Here is a 26825-nt window from a genome sequence, read left to right on the forward strand (position 1 = left end):
ATACCATGCCGCTTGCATTGGAGTACAACGGCATCGCGAGCATATCATCACCGCTTTCATGGTTCCTATGTGCGCAGAATGTCAAGACATTCTGAAGAAGGAAGCTGATGTGCGAAAGCTACTTTACCAACAAGATAAGCTTCTAAAGACAATGCATTCACAAAACGATACAAATCTGCGAATTGCAGCTGACCTACGCAAGTTTAGTTTAGTGTCAGCGCTGTTCGAAAGCATTGAGCGCTTGCTCAATGAAGTAAATGAAACGTTGGCAATGGTCAACAAAAATAACGAAAGCATTCGCAGCGCCATCAGCCAGCACATGGAATCGTGTGACTCACGTGTGGCTACCGTAGTAACCGACATAAATTTGTCAAATTGCACATTGTCGCAGAAAATAAATAACCTATTTGAAGACCGACTCACGTGCCTACGGAATGACATGGCTCTTTTAACAAGAAATACCGAGTCATTAACTACATCAATTAATCAAGCCAGCCATCAATCCACGCATGATTCACAACTTAGAGAAATTCTTGAGGAAGTGAAATTCGTATCGGCGAATTTATCTGGACTAAAATTGAGTAATACAAATGACCTGCTACCCAACAAAACTTTAGAGGAGGAACTAGCGGAAATAACTCAAATTAACGAAGCATCGATGACCCTGGAGGAAGAATTGGCAGAAAATATACCACGGCATCAGCAACAGACGCCGCCGCAGCAAACAGTTGAACAACAACAGCCAGAACCACTCCCTGCCAGTAACGCCATTGCTGAGCTGTTTGCTGAACGTCGAGCCAAAATGTCCAAGCAAAGCGCTGGAGCTCCACCGAAAAATGAACATTCTTCTTCTGGTTGGCGAATGACAGGAAATAAACGGTGCTGGAAGCAAGACTGGTCTGGGTATGATATCAAGCGCAGCGCTCGACAATTGCAAGAAAAAACTGCTGATAAGGCTAGACATAGTAGGAAACGCAGAAAACAACAACGCGCCCGCATAAACAGTCAACAGCTCGCGAAAAAAACCAACAACAATAAGCCACACATGGGAACGGACAAGGAACTACTGGCCACCGCAAAAACTCAATTTTCCGCTCCACCTTCTTCAATCGATCACCCGATTGCAGGCCTCTCGGTGCCAAAACCCATCAGCTTCAGAAAGGGTGAAATCATAAACCCATACCGAGCAGAGAAGCAGAGGCATCCTACCAACAACATCGCATCACTACCAACGGGAAATGCTACACCTTCATTATCACTTCAAGGACCGAATCAGCAAAACCAACAACAACAGCAACAACCTCAAAACCAAGCCTTATGCAGCAGTGAAACCCGGTTCGATTTGGACCCAATGCGACCTCCCATCGTGCGACTCACTGAGCAATCTACGGAGGGTGACGGTCGATTCTTGAAAGCACGTTTACGCGACCCTAAAATAATGGGCATCGTTCGGCTGTTCCTAGCTTATATGAAGGATCAGCCTGCGACAGTCTGTGTGGAAGGATTGACCCCGACTAGCATTCGAATGTTGCTGGCATCTGAAGGTCTACCGACGGATCCTGAACATCTTCTTCGTATCTTTAGTGATGTGCACCAGGAGTATGGATTGGACCCTACGGCAGCCATGGCGGATCTGCAGTCATACCGGCAATACCTATCAAGCGAGCGTACCCATCGACTGCAGCAACTGCGCGAGAGTGCAAACAAGTTCAGCTCTCCTTCGTCTTTTCGCAAGTAACGACGCTTTCTTCTACCGAAGAAATAAGTAGCATATCATCAACCGACGAACTTCCGGAAACTTGTTCGCATTTTAAACAGAATGTGACCGAAGTTTTGATATATTGTCAAAATTTCAATCGCATGAAAAGCCCAGCCAAAATGAAGGAAATTTATAAAAACATACTAAGTTCATCCTTCTCGGCTATTCTGGGAACTGAAACGAGCTGGGATGAAAGTGTAAAAAGCGAGGAAGTTTTCGGAAGCAGCTATAATGTATTTAGAGACGACCGTAATTTTCTGGAGTCTCAGAAAAAGTCTGGCGGTGGAGTTTTAATTGCTATTTCGGCAAATTATAATTCTGAATTAATAAGCACTTCAAAATTCAAAACGTTTGAGCATATCTGGGTGAAATCACACATAGCAGGTGAAACGCACGTGTTTGCCTCAGTGTATTTTCCTCCAGACCATGCTCATAAAAGCACATACGAAAGTTTTTTCCAATGTGCTGAACAAATTTTATCACAGCTTCCTCCTGAGGTTAAAGTTCACATCTATGGAGACTTTAATCAACGCCATGCTGACTTCATTCTGGACTCAGAAAATGAAAGCATCTTACTCCCAGTCGTTGGGGATAATGAAACATTGCAGTTTATTTTTGAAAAATCCGCAATTTTAGGACTGAACCAAATTAATCACATTAAAAACCAACAGAACTGCTATCTGGACTTTTTATTAACAAATATTAACGAAGATTTCTGTGTGACCGAATCATTAACTCCATTGTGGAAAAATGAGGCTTTCCATACAGCAATCGAATATTCTTTATTCATACATAAAAACCAAAGACCCAATGACTGTGAATACGAGGTAATCTTTGAATACCAATTGGCGAACTATAAAAATATTAAACGTAGGTTAAGTAGTGTGAATTGGCAAGTAGTTTTAAGAAACGAAGGAAATGTCGATACTGCTGTAGACGTATTTTACAAAATTTTATCGGAAATAATTATCCAAGAAATTCCTTCAAGGAAAAAACGTCGTAGCAGAAATTTAAAAAACCCAATCTGGTATAATTGACAGATAAAAAATTTGAAGAACCGCAAACAAAAAGCCCATAAAAATTACAAGACACACAATACCAATGAAAATCTAGCAAATTATTTGGATATATGCGAGCAACTGAACTTAGCCATCAGTAATGCATTTGAAGAATATAATTCAAAAACTGAAAGTGAAATAAAGTCCTGTCCAAAGAACTTCTTCAACTACGTAAAATCCAAATTAAAATCTGACAATTTTCCATCGACATTGGCGTAAACCAACTCCAAGTGCAGGATATTTTACATGCTCTTAAGAATCTAGACGCCTCAAAAGGTCCTGGTCCTGACGGGATCCCCCCAGTATTCATGAAAACTTTAGCACAGGAACTGACTGCTCCTTTGTTTTGGCTTTTTAATATGTCGCTGGAATCTGGTAATTTCCCAAAACTATGGAAAAGCTCTTTTCTAGTACCTATTTTCAAATCTGGCCGAAAATCAGACGTACGTAATTATCGTGGTATAGCCATTATCTCTTGCATTCCGAAACTTTTCGAGGCAATTGTCAACGAAAAGCTATTTCTCCAAACCAAAAACAGAATTACTGATATGCAACACGGCTTCTTCAAAGGTCGGTCGACCTCAACAAATTTACTGCAATTCATAGACTATTCATTAAACGCAATGGATAATGGAAACCACGTGGAAGCTCTCTACACGGACTTTAGTAAGGCATTTGATCGCATTGACATACCAATGCTACTTTTCAAACTACAAAAAATCGGAATTGAGCCAATTCTCCTGAAATGGCTTGAATCATACCTAACTGACCGTCAACAAATAATTAAATTCAATGGAAACAAGTCAAACCCAATTCAAGTCACTTCAGGTGTCCCCCAAGGCTCTCATTTAGGACCTCTTCTCTTTATTATGTATGTAAACGACATTTCCTTCATTTTAAACAAACTAAAAGTTCTAATTTATGCCGATGACATGAAGCTCTTTCTGGAAATACGAAATGAAGAAGACATCAATGTATTCCACAATGAAATTCACATATTCTACGTATGGTGCAAAAAAAGCCTTTTAGAATTAAATGTAAAAAAATGCAACTTAATATCATTTAGCAGAAAAAGAACAACACCAAACATTTCAGTTGCATTAGGAAATCAAAATGTGGAAAAATGTGAAAGAGTAAGAGACTTAGGAGTAATCTTAGACTCTAAGCTTACTTTCGTAGACCACTACAACACAATAATTCACAGGGCTAATAACATGCTAGGGTTTATTAAGCGTTTCTGCTACAACTTTAATGACCCATACACAATCAAAACTCTGTATATTGCATATGTAAGATCAATACTGGAATATTGCAGCATTGTATGGTCTCCTTTTTCAATCACGCACGAAGAAAGATTAGAATCAGTACAAAAGCAATTTCTATTATATGCTCTTCGTAAATTAGGTTGGACTTCATTTCCACTTCCATCATATGAAGCACGCTGCAAGCTTATCGATATACAAACATTGAAAGAGCGGCGTGAAATTGCAATGGTTTCTTTTGTTAACGATATCGTTTCACAACGTATTGATTCAACAAAAATCTTATCCTCATTAAATTTTTACATACCTTCTCGGCAACTACGAAATCGAAACATATTCATAACAAACCACCGTAGAACAAACTACGCCAAATTTGGGCCTCTTAATCGAATCATGGACATTTATAATCAACACTGCGAAACCATTGACTTTACAATGTCTCGGCATAACCTTAGAAAATACTTTTACAGTCTTCGAAGTCCCAACACCTAAAAACATTATAAATACACTACCTATCCTAATTTAATTTTTTAATATTTTTTATGTATTTCTTAGACTAAACTATAGCATTAAGAAACAAAAAATATGTATATGTAAATGTACTAGTCTACGTCGGTTGACGAAATAAATAAATAAAATAAAAAAAAAAATCATCACTATATCAATCATACTAAGTTCATACTTAAAAGAACCTGTGCGTCAAACGTTGCCTAGAGGTTTGTGCAATTGATTCATGAAGTAAAAAGTATCAATAATATTTTCAGTTTGCAAGTTTTAACCGAAACACGGTATTTGGAACACTAAAGGAACTATGCCCTAATACCGTGTATTGGTACTTTGCACTCACATTCTGTAAATATTTTAAATTGCTTGTTTTTGTAATTATGTGCCAAATTTATCACGCCTAACTTGAGAAGGTTTATTATGCTAATGATTGAGCTAGTTACTCAGTTAAAAAATAATACACTTAATAAAATATTTGAGTTTTTTTGTCAAATACACGGTATTAGGAGGCACACGGTATTAGGGCATGGCACGGTACACTAGCCTCTCTCTGAAGCAATGCCTTGTTGGTGGTTTCGGGGACACGAAGGGTTTGGCAGTCATGGGAATGCTGTTTAGTGAGTCGGGGATTCTACTTGTAGAAGACGGTCTCTAATCCCACACTACCTGGACCTTCCTGTTCAGGTGTCTGGTGAGCAGATTATCACCCCAAGGCTGAGAAGAAAAAATGATGCTTTGACATAAGTGCCACGATGTTGTACAGATTTGGATACAATATTATGAAAAAAAAATAATTGAATGATTGATTAAAATCTTTTGTCTTTTTTTTCCCTTCTGAACCATAGGGGGATAATCTGCAAACAGACACCCTAACATCAAGGATAGGGTAGCGTGGGACTGAGGCCGTCTTCTACACTATAGTTAAAGCCAGGACTACTCTCTCCTCGTACCCACTAAACACATTCTTATAGTCGCCCAACCCTACGTCTCTCCGGAACCACCAAGAAGATATTGCTTCAGAGAGGGGCTAGTGCACCTCGCACCCTCAAGGTTAGCTGCGTAGCCTGCAGCAACGAACATCGATGACTCGCTCTAGAGAGTCCATCACGGTAACATGCTGGCGCTTAGCCAGTTTCTCGAGTGGTCCTCACCACTCCCTTTGTCCTCGGAAGGCGGGCAGGGTCAACCCCGCCCGCGCCCAACTGCTTAGCAGACATCAAGAACTGGTGCCCGCGTGCAACCCGATCTGACCTGCCCGCAAAGGAAGGGTATCGCTACCCTTCAGGCCATATCAGATGCACCCGAAGGTTGCAGACAGCAGGGTCTCACCTACCCCGACCCTTGCCGGGACCCCTTTCCAACCGCGGGCTCGGATCCAACCCAGTAGACCGACGACGCCACGACAGCACCGCTACCGGGACTTCCTCTCCACGGCTACTTAATCGCTGTAAGGGTCGATCTCGACCGCAGGGCACCGGTATGATTTACGAAGCCGACTCCGAACCCCTGGACTACCTGTTATCTCGCTGATGACATTGAAACTACACTATTCTTTAAATTATTTTTATGCAATGATTTTTTTCATAATGCAACCCATTTGAGTTGCATAATGTCCATAATGCAACTCAAATGAGTTGCATTATGAACATTATACAACTATTTTTCATTATGCAATTCATTTTAGTTGCATAATGAACCAGTTCGGAAAAAATGGCCATTATAATACCAAAATGAGTTATATAAAACATAAATTATGATACTGAATTGCATTAAATATTGTTTGGAACTCGTTGCAAAACTCGATTTTTTCAGCACTCTTCGTATTTATCCAACTCGGCAAGCCTCGTTGGATAAATGTACGACTCGTGCTGAAAAAATCAACTTTTTGCAACTCGTTACATATATAACTATTAAGATGTTGTGTGAGCTTTGTTAGGAAGCCGACACCAAATCTCAAAGCCACCATGAAGTCACAATATCTGAGAGGATATAGCATACACTAGGGTGCCTGTACCAGTTATCGCACCACCTAAGAAAAACTATTTCTACAAGAATAAGAAGAAGACCGACGAATGTAAACAATAAGTCAAATGATTGATTAGTTTTCATAATTTACAGGAAAAATGTAAAACCGGAGCCAAAACTACTTTTAGTATTTATTACGGCGTGTGCCAATGATAGGAACCCTGTACCAGTTATGGATACATTTCGCACTATTTACATGCATTCCTTATGGGATTTGCCATAACTGGTACAATATGGCGAAATAGGGTGCAAGGAGGCCGAAAAGTTAAGGAAAATGATTTATTTCTACCATAATTTGAGCGAATTGTGAAGTTTGAATGATTGCAATCATCTTTTGTGATCGTGATCTATTGTTAACGAAATTTTTCTTGTTGATTTGTATCTTTAAAAGTTGAAAATCAACTATGGCGAATTTAAGGTACTATAGCAATAACTGGTACACTGAGCCTAGTTGAATACAAAAATGCTTGAACACTTATTTCATTTACATTTTGTTGAATTAATTATTTGTTTTTATTACTAATACTGCAGTATCGGATTGCTAAGTAGCAAAAGAGATGTTTGAGGATTGCTCAGAGATTTGAGATGTTTTATCAGATTTTCAGATGATGAACCTCGAACTAATCAGATCAATGGATTATAAGCGCATCAGTATGCAAAATATGGTATGAGTACCCTTCTTCAGCCTATGCCGCTATGTTCATCCAATCCTAAAAACAGAATATTTAAGCAACAATTGTTTCCGTTCTGTTTATTATCATGCATGCTCTTTCTCACTCCCAACAAAAAATAAAATAGATAAAAACAAAATGAATAGTGCTTATTAGCTTTGTTTTTGATTCGATGAAAATGGCAACACTTTGCTTAAGGTGGGTTCCATTCCCCTACAACTGTATCCCGAGCAGGAATGTATAACTGACACATAACTGGAGCATACCAAAGTCAGGTATTCTTGGACAAATGATATGAGGCTGTAGTCGTAATAAAACACGTCTATATCGATTGACTAACAAATGTGGAATGAAAATTTATTCTATCTATTTATCTGACATAAACTGTTGCTAAGGCGTAGTTATTCGTCGCCTACTCGACTTCTCCTTCACTCCTCCTCGACGAGATGACTCCGGCCAACTCACGAAACTTCGTAAGCTTGGTGTTCAACAGAGGTTTAGTCATCATATCCACAATCATATGTTCGGTTGCCAAATACTGCGGTTCAATGACGCCATCTTGTTTGAGTTGCCGGATGAAATGGTACCGTGATTTCGGGTGAAATTGATCACTTTTCGTAGTTTTTGCCGAATAATTTTTGAATACTTATCGATATGGTAAAGTTTAATGCTTTAAAACAAGTACGACCATGGTTGTCATCAGTCAACAAGGTTAAAAATTCTACTGCAAATAATTCTATTGCAACAAATATCATTTGAAATAAAAAATCAAAAAAATAATTTCGGGGTGAAATTGATCAGTCAGTGAAATGCTTTTTGTAAATGCTGAAAATATTTTTTTCTCCTAAATTAACCACCTCGGAGTGCGAAAAGCTATGCAAAATTTTTACAAGTTTGCTAAATCAATTATTTGGGTTTAAAGTTTAATAAATCCTAAGAAAACGCCTGAAAGTATGCAATTTCCATACTAAATATGTTATAGCTTCTAGAAAAGTACAATTTTATGCAAAAATTTCAATATTTATAGAACTTTTGATGACGAAATCGGGTTTAGCGAAGACTTGGCAGGTAGAAACATTCATTCGAATATTCATTACATTTGCGATACAGCTACGGTAACAAAAGTTTGAAAGTGTCTTTGAAGTTCGCCTGACAGGCAGTTTCAAAAAATATTGAATTTTATACAGAAATATGTGACTAATTGGTTGTAAAACATATCATTCAATAACTCTTGGGCCAGATGATGAACATTTTTTACAAATTGTTTCAAGTTTAAAGTGTTATTTTTAACAAATAAAAATGACCCTCTCGTCGATCAATTTCACCCCACTGATCAATTTCACCCGAAATCACGGTACTTAGTTTCAATATGTTTTGATCGTCTGTTGATGCTGCAGGAACTTAGTTGCTTGATACAGCTCTGATTATCCTCGTTCACTTTCACTGGTAATGTGGTTTTGATTCCGAGGTCGTCAAGTATACGAAGTATCCAATTCAGTTCCTTGCAGCATTCAGCCATAGCTACATATTCCGCTTCAGTACTGCTTAGGGTAACATTTTCCTGTTTCTTGGCGTTCCATCCAATCATTCCTCCTGCATAGCGAAAAAGAAATCCAGATGTTGACTTTCGATCGTGGGCATCGCCAGCCCTATCAGCATCCACAAAAACTTCGAGCTCAGACGAATCTTGTCCTAGAATCAAACATCTTGGACAAATTATATGAGGCTGTAGTCGTAATAAAACACGTCTATATCGATTGACTAACAAATGTGGAATGAAAATTTATTCTAACTATTTATCTGACATAAACTGTTGCTAAGGCGTAGTTATTCGTCGCCTACTCGACTTCTCCTTCAGGTATCATACCAAGACAATGAATTGGTCGGTTATCCAGGTATTGAATATAACTTATTTTGATATTTTGTAGATATTGATACAATACCTCAACGAGTTATAGGTTTGGTGTTGGGGACTGCTTGAGGTATTATTCAATTATGGACAAATTGCAATTTGTATGGAAAAATCGCCAATTATTATTTAGGTATTGCCATACCTGATGTCATTCACGCGTTATGCACAGAATACACACCAGTTATTATTTTAGGTATTTTACCTCTTATGCAGGGCTACTTAATGTCTCATTCAGGTTGTAGGTATTTCCATATCTGAGTTAGTTATTCTTTAGCTATTTTCTCCTGCTCGGGTATGTGTTGAAAAATTCAACTGCACTGAAACAAATTTTGTTGTAGGTTCTACCGAATCCATGGTAAAAACAAGAACTGTACCAACAATTTTCAACCGAATGCAAAATTCTGTTAAATGTACTGAAACATTGTCAGTAATACCATGCATGCTGTATTTTTGACTAAAAAAAATCTTGTTGCTGCTATTTTGGCATTGTTATTTTAACCATGTCGACTTGAATGTTGCACGTCTTGGATAAACATGGTCAAAAATACAATGTCAAAATAGTTGCATCAAGAATATTTTACGTCAAAAGTACAACATGAATGGTATTATTGACAATGTTTCAGTACATTTAACAGAATTTTGCATTCGGTCGAAAATTGTTGGTACAATTCTTATTTTTACCATGGATTCGCTAAAAACGACAACAATTTTTTTTTGGGTGTGCGTGATATTCTCTTGTATACAAGGGAACATTTATATTTTCAGCCTTAAGTTTCGCAATCATCTTCGTCACCCATCAATATTATTGTTAATTCCCTTGTCAATTTAAATACACACCCATTCTTTAAATGGGTCAAATTCCTAGAGCCAAAACGGGAAAAGTATGCAAATTCTATAGCTAAATAGACAACTGGTGAATACCATTATCGCCTCCGCTTGTTCCTCGCGGACAGGTGTATACTGGAAAGACAAACATCAATTTGGTGATACCTATATACAGTGATATCGACGAAGAAGAAGATCCACAGCAGAGAGGTGAATGAAATTTGTTCACCTACATTTTACGCGCCGTTGACCGCGACCGCGAATACATTGTTATATACTAAGTACTAACTCCACACGAGACTTCAAGTTTCAACATAGCACGTTCGATGATGGTGCAATGCCAGCCTATGCAGTTCAATTTGGTCTGCTATTAGCAGGAGGTTAAGAGAAATAGGGATAAAATGGTGTTCTTATCGATCAAAGTGTTTATTTTGCAGCTATGATATCTAGCATCAAATTTCAATATCAGTTATCAATGCAAAAAATTAAAAAAAGATCTTTTTTTTTTTCTCAGGCGTGGGATGTATACGAAGAGTGCTAAACAAACCGATCTGGAAGTAGGTCTTTACTAGCTTCTGTTTCATGCTTAGTTGGTAATGCAGCCAGGGCTCTGATATCCTTCTTAATTCAGCTAGATCGAGGAGCTGCGTACCGATCATCTGTCCACCAAGGAGTTGCAGGTCAAACAGCGTCTTTACTGACTTCGAGCGTCTGTGTATGAAATGCTTCTCCACCAATTCAAATTCTGCTATACTATGGCCACTGAACTGAACACGTTACCGTGGGGTTTGTTGCCTGCTCAGCGCTCATGCCCACGCTATGCTGATGAAGTGGGTTCGAAACCTTATCGTGAATGTCGTTATCCAATATTTCACGCCAAACTAGGCTGTCGAAATGCGAAACAAAGAGAACTTTTACAAACAACTGAATGTTGTCGTGACTGTGATCCTAACAGGTGCCATCAAGATCATCATGGGCGACATCAATGCGAAGATTGATTACGACAACTCGTAGCAACAATGACTCAATGATTGGGATGGTCTAGTGTCACGGAAAATCAAACATCACATCTGCATTAGTCGAAAATGAAGACAGAGCCTTATCGATATGTGGATGAAACGTAGGGCCAACATTGGGCCTGGCTATCGTCTCCTAATCGTCGAGATCATGCATTGTGTTGCTAGGATCCATAGACAGGAAGATTAGAGTAATTCGGACATCATTCAAGCACACGCCGACTTGAAGACGCAGCGATGAAAAGATCTTTCGTCGAAGAGCCGGAGAACCATACTGCGGATATTCCGGAGGATGGTAGCGTAGAAGAACAATGAAGCGGCGTCAAGGTCGCCTGCATTACCATTGAATAACACGGATGAGCTACGCACCCGGAGAAGCACCACAGATTACACCAGCAGGAAGATAGAAGAGTGAATGAACGCCAAAGCCGATATACCCGAACAGAAGGGCATACAGGGGATAGACAAAATGATCGGGATAGGCAAAATGTTCACTTTTCAAAAAATATTCAACTAGCTGTAACTTTTCGAAAAGTGCATCAAATATTCTCAAATTTTTACTGTAAGTTCATCAACTAGTTGTGTATCAGTGGTCCAAATTTGGAAAAGATCGGGCCATTCTTCACGAAGTTGTAAAGATTCTTGAAAAAGGTGAAATTATCCGATATGCAACTTTGAGCTGTTATATCTCTGAATTCAATGAACCGAATGCAATGAAATTTTGATCATTTATGACTTATATAATGAGCTATGGAAAACCGTTGACCTAACTTAAAATTATTAACACGGAAGAAATTTATAACGATTAGATTATTTTTCAAATAGCACACCAAATTATCAAAAACTTCAACATCGTTTCAAAATTCAGGATGCAAATTAATGTTCATTTAATATCCCTCTAATTGACATGTACATAAATGTGTTTTCAAAGAAAGTAACAACATAGCCGCCAATAAATTGAAAAAGTAATGAAATGCATATTAAAAAAAGATCAATTTACTAAAAAATCGAAAAAAAAATAAAATTGCTATGCCTTTTTCTCTTGTTAAAAACCTCAAGTTAAATCAAATGTTTTTCAGAGTTGATTATATAAGTCTTGAATGTTCAAATTTTTATTGCAATCGGTTCATTGAATCCGGAGAAATAATAGCTCAAAATTGGCGATCGAATAATTTTACCTTTTCCAAGAATCTTTATAACTTCGTGGAGAATGGCTCGATCTTTCCCAAATTTTAACCACCAATGCACAACTAGTTGATGAACTTACAGTAAAAATTTGAGAATATTTTATGCAATTTTCGAAAAGTTATAGCTAGTTGAACATTTTTTGAAAAGTAAAAATTTAGCCTATCCCGATCATTTTGTCTATCCCCTGTACCTTACAAATACCATGCGAAGAGCAACATGTGCTCTAATACCTAAAATTGTTATTGTTGCGTTATTCTACGAAATGTTAAGAAAACATCACAATAACAGTTGGAGCTATTTGAGCAGAGTTTGGTATTGATATAGTATTTGTTGGATTAGCAGTGAAAACACCGAAGAACAAGATTTGATATTACATCATGAAGTCGTCGAACAAATGAAACATTTAATAACAAGACATGTTATTAGTTTGTTATTCAATAATTTTGGGATAACAAATACAGCACTTGAAATTTTAGGTATGCATTCAATATTGAAATAACAAGACTTTTTATTTTCTAGGTGTTATTTATACAATATTTTGGCATTCGTTTTTGTTATTTTGCCTCTTATTACCACCTAATTAAGGGCATATCAAGGTATGGTAGTATTGAAGATAAATACCTTGATATGTTATATGTTATATGGTATATGTTATATGATATATGTTATTCTCTTGTTATTTTCTTCTGCTCGGGTAGAGCTGGCGAAAACACGAGGAGCCAAAGCCGTACAGCTACTCGGTTCTAGAAATGCTTATGTAGACGAGACAAAAGAGCGTGGATGGACTCCAGGAGACGTAGGAGAGAACATGTCGGTGGCATATCAGCCGAAACGCTCAAAGCTGACTCCGTAGTAACTGCGGCATCAATTATGCTGAAAAATATGGGAAACCGCTGGAACATCTCCATTCGACTGGGTACAAGGCGTCGTAGGGTATTGGTTCCCTTCTTAAGCATGTGGCTCCCATTTTCATCCTACGAAAAACAAAGGATTGAAGCGCTGTTTGTTTTGTTTCTTATTTTTGTATTTTTTGTTAGAAGTGAGCACCCATGGAAACAAAAAGAACGGAATCAATCGGTGCCGTAATCGCTTGTTTTCGAATAGGATGAATATGGGAGCGTGAGATTAACGATGGAACACATACCCTAGTAAAGGTATCCAGAAAGGATGATCTGGCTGTATGTAGGTATGTGATAACTGATAATTGGGGGAGCATGATGTCTCTGTACTTTGCAAGTGATGCAAGTGATGGATATAAAGGAAAACTACCGCAACTCTCCAACGGCAATGGGCAGGATTCATTTCATGTATCAGTTTACCGCTGTGAACCGATAATGTAATCAAGATCATAAGTCTTATGACCATAGAGATGTAATGCCATCTTTCCAACAAAAATCATAATTTTTGGTTCTCGTCGGGGTGTTTATGTTTAATGCTTGGCTTTATTTTGTGCTTGACTGCGTCTCAAAAAAAAGTTGTGCATCATGATTTCACAAAGTGCCATTTAAGAAGATTAATGATATTTAGCACTTTTACACTTCATCGGCGTGTGCCGCCACTTGTTTCTCCAAGAGATAATAATCGTTCAAAGCGTGTGGGACGTGGGTGCATTGATGTAGTTATTATAGTGCTACGCTATTCAAGTGAGAAAAAAAACCGGCGCAGAATGGTATCGCCTCGTCGCATACACAGTTAGTTGTTATGCAAGTGCTCTACATCTCCGCCCGACAATGCTCTCCACTCTCTATGCGATGTATGTGCTGGTATGCAATGCGTCCGTCGTTATTTTCATTTTTGGTTCGCCAGATATCTACATTAGCCGGAAAATTGGTCAAAACTCCATTGCAGCATGAACCACCAACGGTTTGCACGGAACATACGCCGGTGCGGTGATACAGATACATACATATGTACATATATGATTTTGAGCAAAATCGAGACCCTTGCACAAAATTGAAACAATGATAGTGTTGTGGCAGAAAGCTTCTCACAACCCGTCACATTAAAACTGAGGCCAATTGATAATGTTACATCACACAAAGGAGCATTTGAATGGAATGGCACAGTCAATCAAATGAGAGGGCAGCAGGTCATTAGGGCCAGATTTTTCTTACTTTTCCATAAAGACAAATCAAGCCACTTGCTATCTAGCAAGATGCAATTCACCTGTTGCATTGGGCTGATGCTACACTTATTTTTTTTTTTTTAACGTCGCTTTTATTATTCGTTACTTGCAATTTATGTTTGATGCTGTTGTCATTGCTTGGTTAGGCCCCGAGTTACACAGAAAAGATCTTCAGGAAACTTTAGAATATGTTACACATGTATTGTAGCATACAATTTGAAAGAAAGAAAAAGAAAAGGCGCTACACACCGGCTGTACACACTGAACATAATTTGCACTAGATAATGGGCAACATACACTAAGCCTGAACGGCTGACGCCGCTAACCGCACGGCCACGAAACGAAGCCCACAAAATCAAAATCTTGGTTGATATATTGAGTCATAATAAAATATCATCTGCAAAGGATGCCCTGTTTAGTAACCTCAAAATCAACTGGAGTATCCCAAAGAACCATGTTCGGTTCCAACACAGTGAAAATCTTTGGTTTTGTTTTTTTTGTTGTGTTGGAATGCTGTATAATAACAATTGATAATTATTGTGTATTGATATAAAACTCTTATATACATTTTACCTTAATTACGAATTCTACGTTGTCCTCGATAATGAACACCTGGAAATAGAGAGAAAAAAAAATGAAGTTCTATTTGCTAAGTGAATCTCAAAGGTGTTAATTTTCAGCTATGTGTAATGTTTGCGTGGCAAATATCGTATCTTTGATATTTAGAAGATTTAAAATTAAAATTTAAAAAAATATTTTAAAAGTAGTTTGAAGTGCATCTAGAATTGCCTCTTGGCCAACTTTCCGAGTGCCGTTAAATGTTTTTTTTTTTTGAGAATTTCCTCAATATTCTTCCATGTAATAGTAGATCATGACGATTTTTGCAATATTTCGAATACCCAAAACTGCATAAGTGCATAGTTATAAATGAAAGACCCAAATAAAAAAAATTATAAAGAAAATCGGTAAACTAGTCAACAAACTCTTGAAGAAAAGTGTATAAATCAGATGGCCGGCTGCAGAGGCACGATATCCTCCATTTGGGACATTTGTGCCATTGCCAGAATGAAAGCCTATTTCATCACCTAACTGACTGAAAAGAAAGTGAATAAGGATTACGAGTTTTCAGTAGAGTTTTTGCAGTACACGGCGATTACTCGATTTTACAGTACGCTCTGTAAATTATTTGACAGATGATGCTGTCAAAGTATCAAATTATAATTTAATCGATAATAAAATTACCAAATTGTTGTAAAATGAATTCATTGTACGGTTGTTTTTTTGGTATTACCTTTTTTTTCAGCGAAATAATTACCGAGCAACGAATATGAATCTGAGTGTGTAATTTTACCGATCGTTTGTCGAATGATTTGGTGGTGAAAACCGACCAAGCAATACTAAGCATAAGAAGAATAACTTGAACGGTAATTTTTTGCTATTGATTGGGGCAATATGCACTCCATTAGTTGGGACAAAACGAACCTATACACACTTAATTTTGAATACCGTTATCGGTAAATTTTTGACGAAAATAGAACAGCTGAATATAGCAATAATGGATTTTTTACATTTTGTACCAGTTTTTGACAGTAGGTGTACTGAACATCAGTAAAATCGGTTACTGAAGCTACCGAAATAGTTCGGCTGTTCTATTTTCGTCCAAAAAAAGTACCGAACAGGCAATTCTGGATTGAGTGTGTAGAAAACAAGCTGTAATAATGTATATATGCGCTCTGTAAGTAAACGCAAACGGAATTGAGCTTGATGATGATGAACCTGGGCTTGTTAGGGGAATATCTGTAAGTAAAAAGAAAATCGTGTCAAGTACTGTTCCATTGAATTCCATTAAGAATTTGCATTCTTTGACAGATACGACAGATCGAAATCGTGTCAAGTACAAGACACTGAAAACGACCTTACAGTTAAGGTCGAAATACGTATCTGTCGAAGGATGCAAATTCTTAGTGGAATTCAATAATGCGATCATGTTCGAAAAGTTTTTTTTTGTGCAAATATATTCTTCTTCGGAATGCTTATGGTACAGGTGAATTGTTTTTTTTTAAGAATTATTTTGCTTACGTTTTAGTTGTTAAAAATGAAAAAAATGCCATTTTTTGAGGAACCCCTTTTTCCCATGCTCTTCCAAATCACGTTTTCGCAAATATAAAATACACAAATTCGGTTTTTTTTTTTAATTTATTGGACATGTTTTTTAATTTATGGACGAGGTAGTTTCAGCAGAATATTTTTAAAGATATCTAAGCAAAGTTTCAAAGTTTGACATGAAATCAGAGGATTTTAAAGATCGACTATTTTATATATGTTGAGGATTTTTCTATCAAAAACAAGAATTTATAAAATTAGTGTTTTATGATATAATATGTGTACATAACTACAAACATGAAGCAATACTTTTCAGTATTTTTATATGTTGATACAAATTTTATTCGCTACAGTTTATTTAAATGCTGAAAATCTTTTCGAATTTGTATTTTGTGCAGATTTTTAATTTGTAAGGTATTTTCATTCTATCCAATTTTCAATAACATTAAACATTTCCCAAATTTCTTCAAGCTCTTCTAAATTTGACATTCATTATTGAGAAGATTTCATAGAAGAATCGATATAAAAAATTCAACCCGGCAAGGATGTTTTCGATCGCCTGGCAATCGTTTGACTCATTTTTTCATAACTCAGTTCAGAAGCCTTATATTGAAATGTTATGTTCGGCAAAGATGTAGATTAGTGTTTTTCCTACAATTATCACCAAGGAAGCCATAGTCTTACTTTAATGTTTAAGTCGTAAAAGTTTAAGCATCACCTACTCAAACTAAACGATCGGATTTTTCGATCGTTTAGTATGAGTAGTTGATACTAGCGCTCTAGTGCCGTATATATAAGAGTTGGAATATGGCGTCCTTGGTGATAATTGTAGGAAAAACACAAATCTACAACTTTGCGCCGAACACCACATATCAATATTAGATTTCTGAACTGAGTTATGGACAAATGAGTCTAACGAATGCCAGGTGATCCAAGACATCTTTGCAACCCTTACTCGAGATAGAGCATCCTAAACATGTTCAACTTCGACACGAATGTCACTCTAGTGGTAAAGTGTCTTTAATAAACTAATCATAATAATAATGTTCAACTACTTTCCTTTACACTCTTGATTATTGAGTTGCCTCAATATCTGCTGCGAGATTCCACAAAAGTGGTGAGGGCCTGTCCATAAACTAGGTAGACTCTTAGAGGGAGAGGGGATTCTGGCGAAAGTCTACGCTCCATACAAATTTCGAAAATTTTGTATGAACAAAAGTCTATGGAGGGGGGGAGGGGGGGTCTGAGATGCAGCGATCGTTTCTTGTTTTCGAACCACACGATGAAACACCGAAGCGAGTTTTGTTCTTCGCCTTGCATTCATATTCATAGGGCGTGCTATGTTTGTGTTTGTTGCGCCACGCAATACTACTAAACAAATTGACCTTCATGCTGGCTCTGTCAGATGAGGGTCACCAGAAGTGAGTGACACAGCTCTGCGTCGGAATGACTATTAACAAGCGTTCGGCTGCTCAGGAGATTTGCAAAGAAAGAGCGTGACGGCGGCAGCCATCGTATCAATGCGTTCGTCTCGAATGTGTTCGTTAGCAACATAGAGACGGTCGGCTGTAGCGTGGATGGAGGAACAAGGGCAATGTTGATGATGCGGCTTTTTTGTGTTATGATGGTGATAATGCAAAAGATTGGTTTGAAATAATAGTGTATATTTGTTGAAATGACCATAAAATCACGGTATGTGCATATTTACTCTTATATGAAAACCCTATAGAAATAACACAATGTGTTCAAATGACAAACATTCCATTGGAAGATTTTAAAAATTTTAGAGTAGATACTAGGATAGCATATGTTTTGAATTACGGGTGCCACTTTGGTTTGTTAATAACGGTTTTTGGCACACCGTGGCACCTAAATTTAGTACCTTTTGGACTTCCAAAAATATTTGATAGTTCGATTTATTACCACTTGAATAGTAGAGACTCCTATATTACGAATTTCTGTTACACACGATTCTTTTTTTTGCACTTTTTGAATTTTTGCTATAGCTCAGTCAAGTTTGGACCAACTCACATGAATTTTTTTACACAGGGAGACACGGTTGGTACTATTCGTGTACGAAAAATTAAGTCAATAGGTTTAAAATTGACTGATTCATATTCAAAGATTGACCTCAGCAAAAAAAGAATCAGGTGTATGCAGACATTTAGCCAAATTCCAGAAACAAATTCTGTGAAATAATTTATTTCTATAAATGATACATTCCGGTTTTCTGGTGAAAGGCCAATTCTGGTAAATGACATTCTGGTAAATTGCATTCCGGGAAATGGTATCGAATCAAATTGAGTATGGATTACATTATTCCACTTCGTGTTGAACATCCGAAGTGATTGGTCGTTATTTCGCAAGTTTAGTGCTAGAGTTTGTTTTTCTTCTGTTAGAAATATTGCGTAGCGATTGGCATAGGTAATTTTGCTTTAGCGCTGTCAACTTCTTGTTTGAATGACCAGGCGCCTCCATACCCATCATCATCGGTAGTAGTGTAAATACAAACTACCAAGTTGCCCCTTCGGCAACCACTTTTATAGTGGTTTGAAGACATCTATGCGCAACAAACAATGAACCTTATAGTTCTGCACAAGTGTATTATTCTATTAACCTTCCGTAGCTCGCGCGGCTGGCCACCACCGTCAGCACCATGCTAATGCTGATTACGAAAAGCCAGGTTTTTTCAACGTTTTGTACAAAATAAAACAGCGCAGTCGCTCGAGGGTTAACCCTCGAGTGATTGCGCTGTTGTATTTTTACATGGTGGAGGCTAACCACGAGACTGCCGGAAGGTTAAGGCAGGGTCAGATTTCCATCTCTTTTTCAAATTTCACCGTGCTGGAGCTGGTAGTGGATAACCACCACTATCATTTTATGTGGTTTCTTGATCTCACTGGGTAAGTTGTGTGTGCGCTCACAGCTAATGGTCTCCTCTGGCAGTGACGACCCTGGAGGGCCACAAGGAAGAACGCTTTTAAGAAGTGCCCAAAATACACTCTGAAGCGGTTCGAGTTTTTTTTTTGAATACTTGCACAAATCTTGGATGGAGCTGCAAAGTTGAATATATCCATTGACATTGATTATGTCGCTACTATCTACAATGTTATAGACCCACTCAACTCCACACACCTGGCCAAGTCCTTGCAAGCATTTTAATTTCCAATCATCAACTTAGAAAGAGCCCAGAATTGAAGCAGCTTCCAATAGATAAAAGGATGATGAAAATTGCGAATTTTCAATAAGTATATATGCATATAATACAGTATGCGGCAGGAAATAATGCGAAAGTATTTTCCAACTTCAAGCCTCATTTTTGTCCATTTGACGTTAACCAATTTTTGTTTCCATGATCTCTAACAGGATAATTTTCTTAAAATTTAAAAAAAATCCCATTTTGGCCACTAACCTTTACAAGACGGTGCCTGAAGCTGAAGACAATCAGAATTTTCAAACCACTAAAATGTACGCGACCTGTGTAAATTTCATATGTGATGAAACAAAAATTTAAATTTTCTCTTCAATATCATAAAATATGTGCTTATTTCATCTGGTATGTAAAACTATATGGCTCTGGATTAGTATGGCCTGTTTGTTCATCGAATTTAAGCTATTTTTTTTTACTAATTTAGCCATTTTCTCTCATGACCATTGGGTGCGCACACTGGGGTAGGATTGAAAATACACGGAAAAACCTCTAGCTCATCGAGATGTCGAGATCCACACTTGGTGTCTTCAGAGAAAATATTTCTATGAACAAGGTTAATATTCTGAACGGTAGCATGTTTTTCTAACGTTATTCGCATAAAAGTCCTATAAGTCATTTTGGCCATCTATCATTTTAGCGGTATGGTGTCTTCGGAAAAGTTGTTCGGCTATTTATGCTAAAAAAGTTTGCCGAAGTTGTCAAATTTCCTAAACTACCAAGGATCCAAAAAAAGTCGGAAGTCCAACTTTGACAAGGCATTTCTTGGCCGTTTTTCAACCGATTTCAAAACTTTTTTTTGCGATGAAACCGGACAGGTTTCAACATCATCGTCCATTAAAAAAAATATAAAATAGATGCGTCTACCCAAAGTTATTAAGCAAAAGGCACTTCCTAGTTTTTTTGAGAGCGCATTTTTTGCGCACATTGATCAATAAAACAAAATTTAAAGCGATGACATATGTTTTTTTCGACTCTAAATCATGCGTACAGCTGGAGTGAACATGTTTATGCAAAATTAGTGATTTTTCAGTACACTGATATTTTACCTTACTCAATCAACTGCTAAATACCCTATTTTTCACATAAAATAAGCAATATATCAAAATTCAAAGCGATGACATATAGTTTTTTTGGTCTTAAATTGTTCGTAGGGTTGTACTCGACATTTTTGATGAACAATGAAAATGCTCTAATTACACTCTTATTTTGTTTTACCCGGAAAACTACGAAAATTCCATACTTTTTACACAAAGTAGTCAACAAAACTAAATTTCAAACGAGAACATCTAGTTTTTTAGCCTTGAAATGTTCGTAGCAGTTTGTGGGACATACTTGAAGAATAATAGTGATGTTTTCATTACACTCGAATTTTGATTCACTCAAAAATCATCAAAATTACCACATTTTTCACGCAAAGTGGTTAACAAAAATAATGGCTTACAATGCAAAGTAGTTTTTTACCTTTAAATTATGCGTGAAAGCGTACTGGACGTTCTTGATGAGTAATAGTGATGTTTTCATGACACACTTAGTTTATTTTACTCGAAAAGCTACAAAAATACCATAATTTTCAACAAAACTGTAAATAAAACAAAATTTAAAGCCATAACATGTAGTTGTATGGCCTTATATTTTCCGTTACAATGTACTGGACCTGTTTTTGATAAAATGTTGATGTTTTCGTTACACTTATATTTTGTTTTATAAAAAAAATGTACCAAAATACCACAAAAAAAGCGAACAAGCCAAAATTTAAATTTGGACTTTGAATTTGAATTTATCGTAGTAGTTAAGTGGATTTATTTGAACAACTCTAGTGAACTTTTTTATTACACTCATATTTTATTTCACTCGGAATATTAGGAAAATACCACATTTTTCACACAAAGTAGTCAACAAATAAAAATATAAGGCAATGCATTATAGTTCTTTTTTGCCATGAAATTAATTGTAAAAAAGTACTATACTTGTTTGATAAACAATAGTGATCTTTCAATTACACTCGTTGTTTTCTTTATTTGTTTATAAAAAATCAAAAACAAATCAAATGAAGAGAACATGCTATGCGCAGCATATAGTCACATGTTGATGTACCTTAAAAAATATATTTTTACACAGATAGGGTAATTTTCAATTGTTGTACGGCTAAAAATTCGCCAATTGTTTCACACCTCATAAGAATAACATGAAGTGTGCAAAAATAGGCGAGTTTTAAGCCGTGCAACAATTGGAAAATTACCGTAATTATTTTTGATAGCTAAAAGCACTGAGATTTTCACTCAAGTGGAATACTGGCTCACTTTGTTATTTATAATTTTATAAAATTATTCATGTTTTGATACAATAAATTACCCTAACATGTTTCATACGGCTTTTCCCATCCTACTGATACTCTTTGCGTTGCAATCTCAATACAAGGGGAGCATTTTCGATGTTTTTTTGGCTTTCTCCAGTTCTCTCAAGTTTCCATCCTAGTTCCCATGCAAAGAGTTTTTTTCTTTTATTTGCTCCCAATAATAGTTTCTTCCGTGGTTTTTTCGATATTTTTTAGAGATTTTCGATAATTGCTTCTGGAATTTATGAACAATTTAAGACCAAAAAAAACTATCTGTCATCGCTTTGAATTTTGATATATTGCTTATTTTATGTGAAAAATAGGGTATTTAGCAGTTTTTTGAGTAAGGTAAAATATCAGTGTACTGAAAAATCACTAATTTTGCATAAACATGTTCACTCCAGCTGTACGCATGATTTAGAGTCGGAAAAACCATGTCATCGCTTTAAATTTTGTTTTATTGATCAATGTGCGCAAAAAATGCGCTCACAAAAAAACTAGGAAGTGCCTTTTGCTTAATAACTTTGGGTAGACGCATCTATTTTACATTTTTTTTAATGGACAATGATCTTGAAATCTTGGTTCCATCGCAAAAAAAAGTTTTGAAATTGGTTGAAAAACGGCCGAGAAATGCCTTGTTAAATTTGTACTTCTGACTTTTTTTGGACCCTTGGTAGTTCGCGGGAGTTTTTACCCCCTCAGTAGTTTAAGTGTTAAGTTACGTTTGTGAACAAATTTAATGTCCGATTTGGAATTATAATAATGAAAAATACTAAAATAAAACATATATCAAAGAAATAAGTTAAAAAAAAACAAAATATGCATTGATTTTTTTATAGAAAGTTCCTGAAAATCACGCAAAATGTATATAGAACGTTCTTGCAGTCGGGCAAGTTCGGGCAAGTTTTTTCATCGGCGATCACCTAAAAAATACATAATTAAAACATTTATTTTTTTCATCGACATGATATTTGATGATTTTTTTTAAATGGCCCTCAAAATTTACTGTTTTGTGTGAATTAGTACAACATTTTTGCTGACATATTACCATGTTATATGTTTCCAAGTGAACCAAGCCAAAGCAGAAAATTAGCAGTGTATTCAGATTTTTTGTACTTTTGATACAGAGTGTTTGTAAATTTTAAGGAGAAACTTCAAAGAATACCAATATGGTTGCCACAATGGCCGACTTGGACCCCTACTCATATTTTCAAGAGCACAAATCTTAAAAATTCGTAAACAAATGCGCTTGATTTGGAAAAGCTGCCTCTTTTTGCAAGTGAGCAAAGCCAAGATTATCAAGTGCGGCTTGGTTCGATGCTTCGTTCGTCAGATTTGTGCCTCTAAAGTTTGTATGCAAAATTGCAATGGGATTTCTTGAAGTTTCACCCTCATCCTGCTGTTAAATGATTTTATTCTATTGTGTCACCTTTGGTTTGAATGGCATTAATGTTCAAATTTTCAAATATTTTTTTTTTCAGGAACTACGCAGGTAAATTATTTGTTATTGTTCCAATTAATTATATATGACATTTCACATAACTAAAACGGAGCGTTTGGTGCGGTATGTCCACGTATCCATCCTCCCCTGTAGATTCAAGAATTGTTTCGATTTAATTATTACCAAGTAGTAGGGAATCGCGCCACTTGGGCGGTGGCTTCTATTTTTGTCTGTTAAAAAAAAAAAGACGCGGACACCGTCTTCAGCCAAAGGCTGTACAGACTGAACATAACATTAGACAAGGGACACACGGAGCATGCACACTATTCTCACGAAAAGTTTCATCGCCCGGAGCGGGAATCGAACCCTCACCCCGCAGCATGGTGCGATTAGAAGCTTGGTGACCTTAACCGCACGGCTACGAGGCTCCACCGCTATAACTCAGTCAAATTTGAACCAATTGACACAATTTTTAGAATGCGGTGAGATAGGTATAGTATCTACCCGTGTACAACATTTCAAGTCAATTGGTTCAAAATTGACTGAGTTATAGTGGAAAACAGACGAATATAGAAGCCACCGCCCAAGTGGCGCGATACCCTAGTATACTTGAATTCGAGACAATTCAAAGAATCATCTTTGCGGCAAACACAACGCAGTAGGCCTGGTCGCTTGCTTGTATCATATCTCTGATATGCTGCAAGTTTCAATACTGACAAGAAAAAATAATTGGGCGTAATCTAACCCAATTATTTTCCAGGATGCTTTCTCGTACTGGCTGCCTTCGTGTTAGATTAGATTAGATTAGATTAGATTAGATTACTTTTTACATGTTCCTCATAATCAGCAGATTTCAAAATTTTGAACCACCCTAATACAATAAAATCAAAATATATGAAAAATTCTATATCAGAAATAGATTTACAGTACTAAAATCATAACCTGTAAGTTTCAGCCATTTCGGTTTACAATTGAAGTTTTGTCCGACCTTTGTGGGAGCATCTATTAAGTACGTCACGCTAAAATTGAAAATTTTCAACCCCCCCTCCCCCTTCGTACGGGGTTTTTCCTATACCTAAAACATTGCTTGTCACACTTTCACAAAACCCCCCTCCCCCCTCTAAGCGTGACGTACTTAATGGATGCCCCCTGTATGGAGGCTCGCCACTGTGGAAAGGATCAGCAAATTGGAAGCCACAACAAAACAAAAACACTCAACAAAACGACCTACTCCGCTGAACGGTCATTATCGTTATTCTAGATCGAACATGTCACCACCGCACAGTGGTCCAGATTTGGCAAAAATTGCCAAATCATAGTAGTCTGCTAGTTTTAGCCTATATGAGTGTATTTCAACATGATTTAGCGCTCAATTTCATTTTAAAGGCAGTTTCATTTTTTGTCGGTTTCTTCGACCAAAATCCGAATAAAATTGATGTTTTTCATACGATTTTTCTATACACATATCATCATGGCGCTATTGTTTTGGCAGCTCTTGGCATTTGCATTTTTTTTCTAACCGATTCTGCATACATAAACGAGCATTTGAACGGAATCTCCCCGCGAAGAAGAGCGGGGAGCGAGTTGTAAGACAGTTTAAAGTCGAACTGTAAGAATTTCTCGTACTAAATAATGACATGTAATGTTAATTTTGAAGCCAAAAGTGTTATTTTGATCTCTTGCTCCATTGCAGATGTCTGATATACACAAGAACTTACAAATAAACTTTTGATAGCAATTATTGTATTACTTATATCAATAGACTTTTGTAGCGGTTCCACTTGTTTGTGTTTTTTTATCAAAAAAATTCGGCTGTTCGAGTCCGTATGAAGTTGATCATCAATATTAACTTCTTTTCTCGATCAGCCTAGATAGCTGTGTAGTGTCGGTAGCGATTGTCTCAATTGGCTAAGAATAACACTACGGACCGCCTGTTCCGGTGGTAAGAATTCACCAACAGGTGACCCCTAATTCATGGTGTGATGCGGCTTTATGCTTACCGTGCCTAGGAATGAATGGCTAGGGGGGTCTAATAAAAACCTAACCGCTAACGGAGCCTGTGGAGTACCAGGGCGCCCCCCACAGTATGTAGCCCTTACTGCGCTAACCGGAGCAATGGTGCAGTGGACCTTGTGTTTCTCCGAGACAATCAGCTGCCCTTCTTTAGTCTCACTTAAGGCTAAATAAGGGCGGGATTATGAAGATGTTGTTAATTAGTTTAAATTTTCACCTATATGGTTTCGCATTATGCGATTTACACATTGTATTCTGTGTATCCTCGCCTTTGGCGTTTTCCAATCGATACCGATTTGGTTTTATTGTTGCTGTTCTTTGTTGTGCTGTTGTTGCGAAGAGTTTAATCTTACCTAGTTTGGGTAGTGGCTACGGTTAAGATAGCTCAGATCAATCTTCAGCATAAAAAAACAGCAACGATCAATCTTTGCAGACTTATGCAAAATGGTACAGCCCAAGTGGCCTTGGTACAAGAACCTTACTTTCGTAAGGGAAATTTCTATCTTGGAAACCTTGTGAACCCGGTGTTTGCCACTTTCAGTAAACATGAAATGGCAAACTCGCGTGTCATGCCTCGAGCCTGTGTGCTTGTCAACAACGCAATAGTTGCTACACTCATCTCTGAACTAACCACCAGAGATGTATGTGCTATCACAATTGATGTATCTGTTGGACACCTCAACAGGAAATACGTCTATTGTTCTGTGTATTTACCGCATGATGAACCATCCCCTACGAATGCTTTCAAACAAGTAATCGCATACTGCACTTCAAAAGGCCTTCCGCTAATTGTTGGCAGTGATGCTAATGCTCACCATATCATCTGGGGCAGCTCAGACATTAACTTGAGAGGCTCCAGTTTAATGGAGTACTTAAGTAGTACAGATCTTGCATTACTTAACATAGGCAACCGCCCAACCTTCATGATATCTGCTAGAGAGGAAGTGTTAGATATAACGCTTTGCTCTAGCAGAATTAGTCACGAGCTGACCAATTGGCATGTGTCAGATGAAGAATCTTCATCTGACCATCGCTACATCTTGTTTGAACATTTAAATGTTACGTCGCAAACATTGCGTTTCAGGAATCCTCGGTCAACAAACTGGGATCTTTATACTGATTTGGTTGCAGCCAAATTTCATGGATATTCACCATCCATTGACACTCCAAGTGATTTAGATGATGCCGTTGATACTACAACGACCTTCATCATGGAAGCTTTTGAAGAAGCATGCCCTCTACGGTCTGTGAAGATCACAAGAGGAACCCCTTGGTGGAACTCTGATCTGGCGAAACTCAGGAAACAATGTAGAAAGTGTTGGAACAGACGACGTTCGGCTGGTTCGGAGGCTTTTAGGTCGGCTCGCAATGCCTACA

General features: G+C 37.3%; 1 protein-coding gene across 1 annotated transcript in view; it reads right to left on the reverse strand.

The window, feature by feature from the left end:
• Positions 1-26825, reverse strand: part of LOC109397238 (proline-rich protein 36) — a 191455-nt gene that overhangs the window by 18067 nt on the left and 146563 nt on the right. Inside the window, exon 3 of the mRNA XM_062846081.1 lies at positions 14919-14957. The gene's annotated coding sequence lies outside the window, so the exon portion shown is untranslated. The remainder of the gene's footprint in view (positions 1-14918; positions 14958-26825) is intronic.

Source organism: Aedes albopictus, chromosome 1 (genome assembly GCF_035046485.1).
Source record: "Aedes albopictus strain Foshan chromosome 1, AalbF5, whole genome shotgun sequence".
Taxonomy (NCBI): Eukaryota; Metazoa; Arthropoda; class Insecta; order Diptera; family Culicidae; genus Aedes; species Aedes albopictus.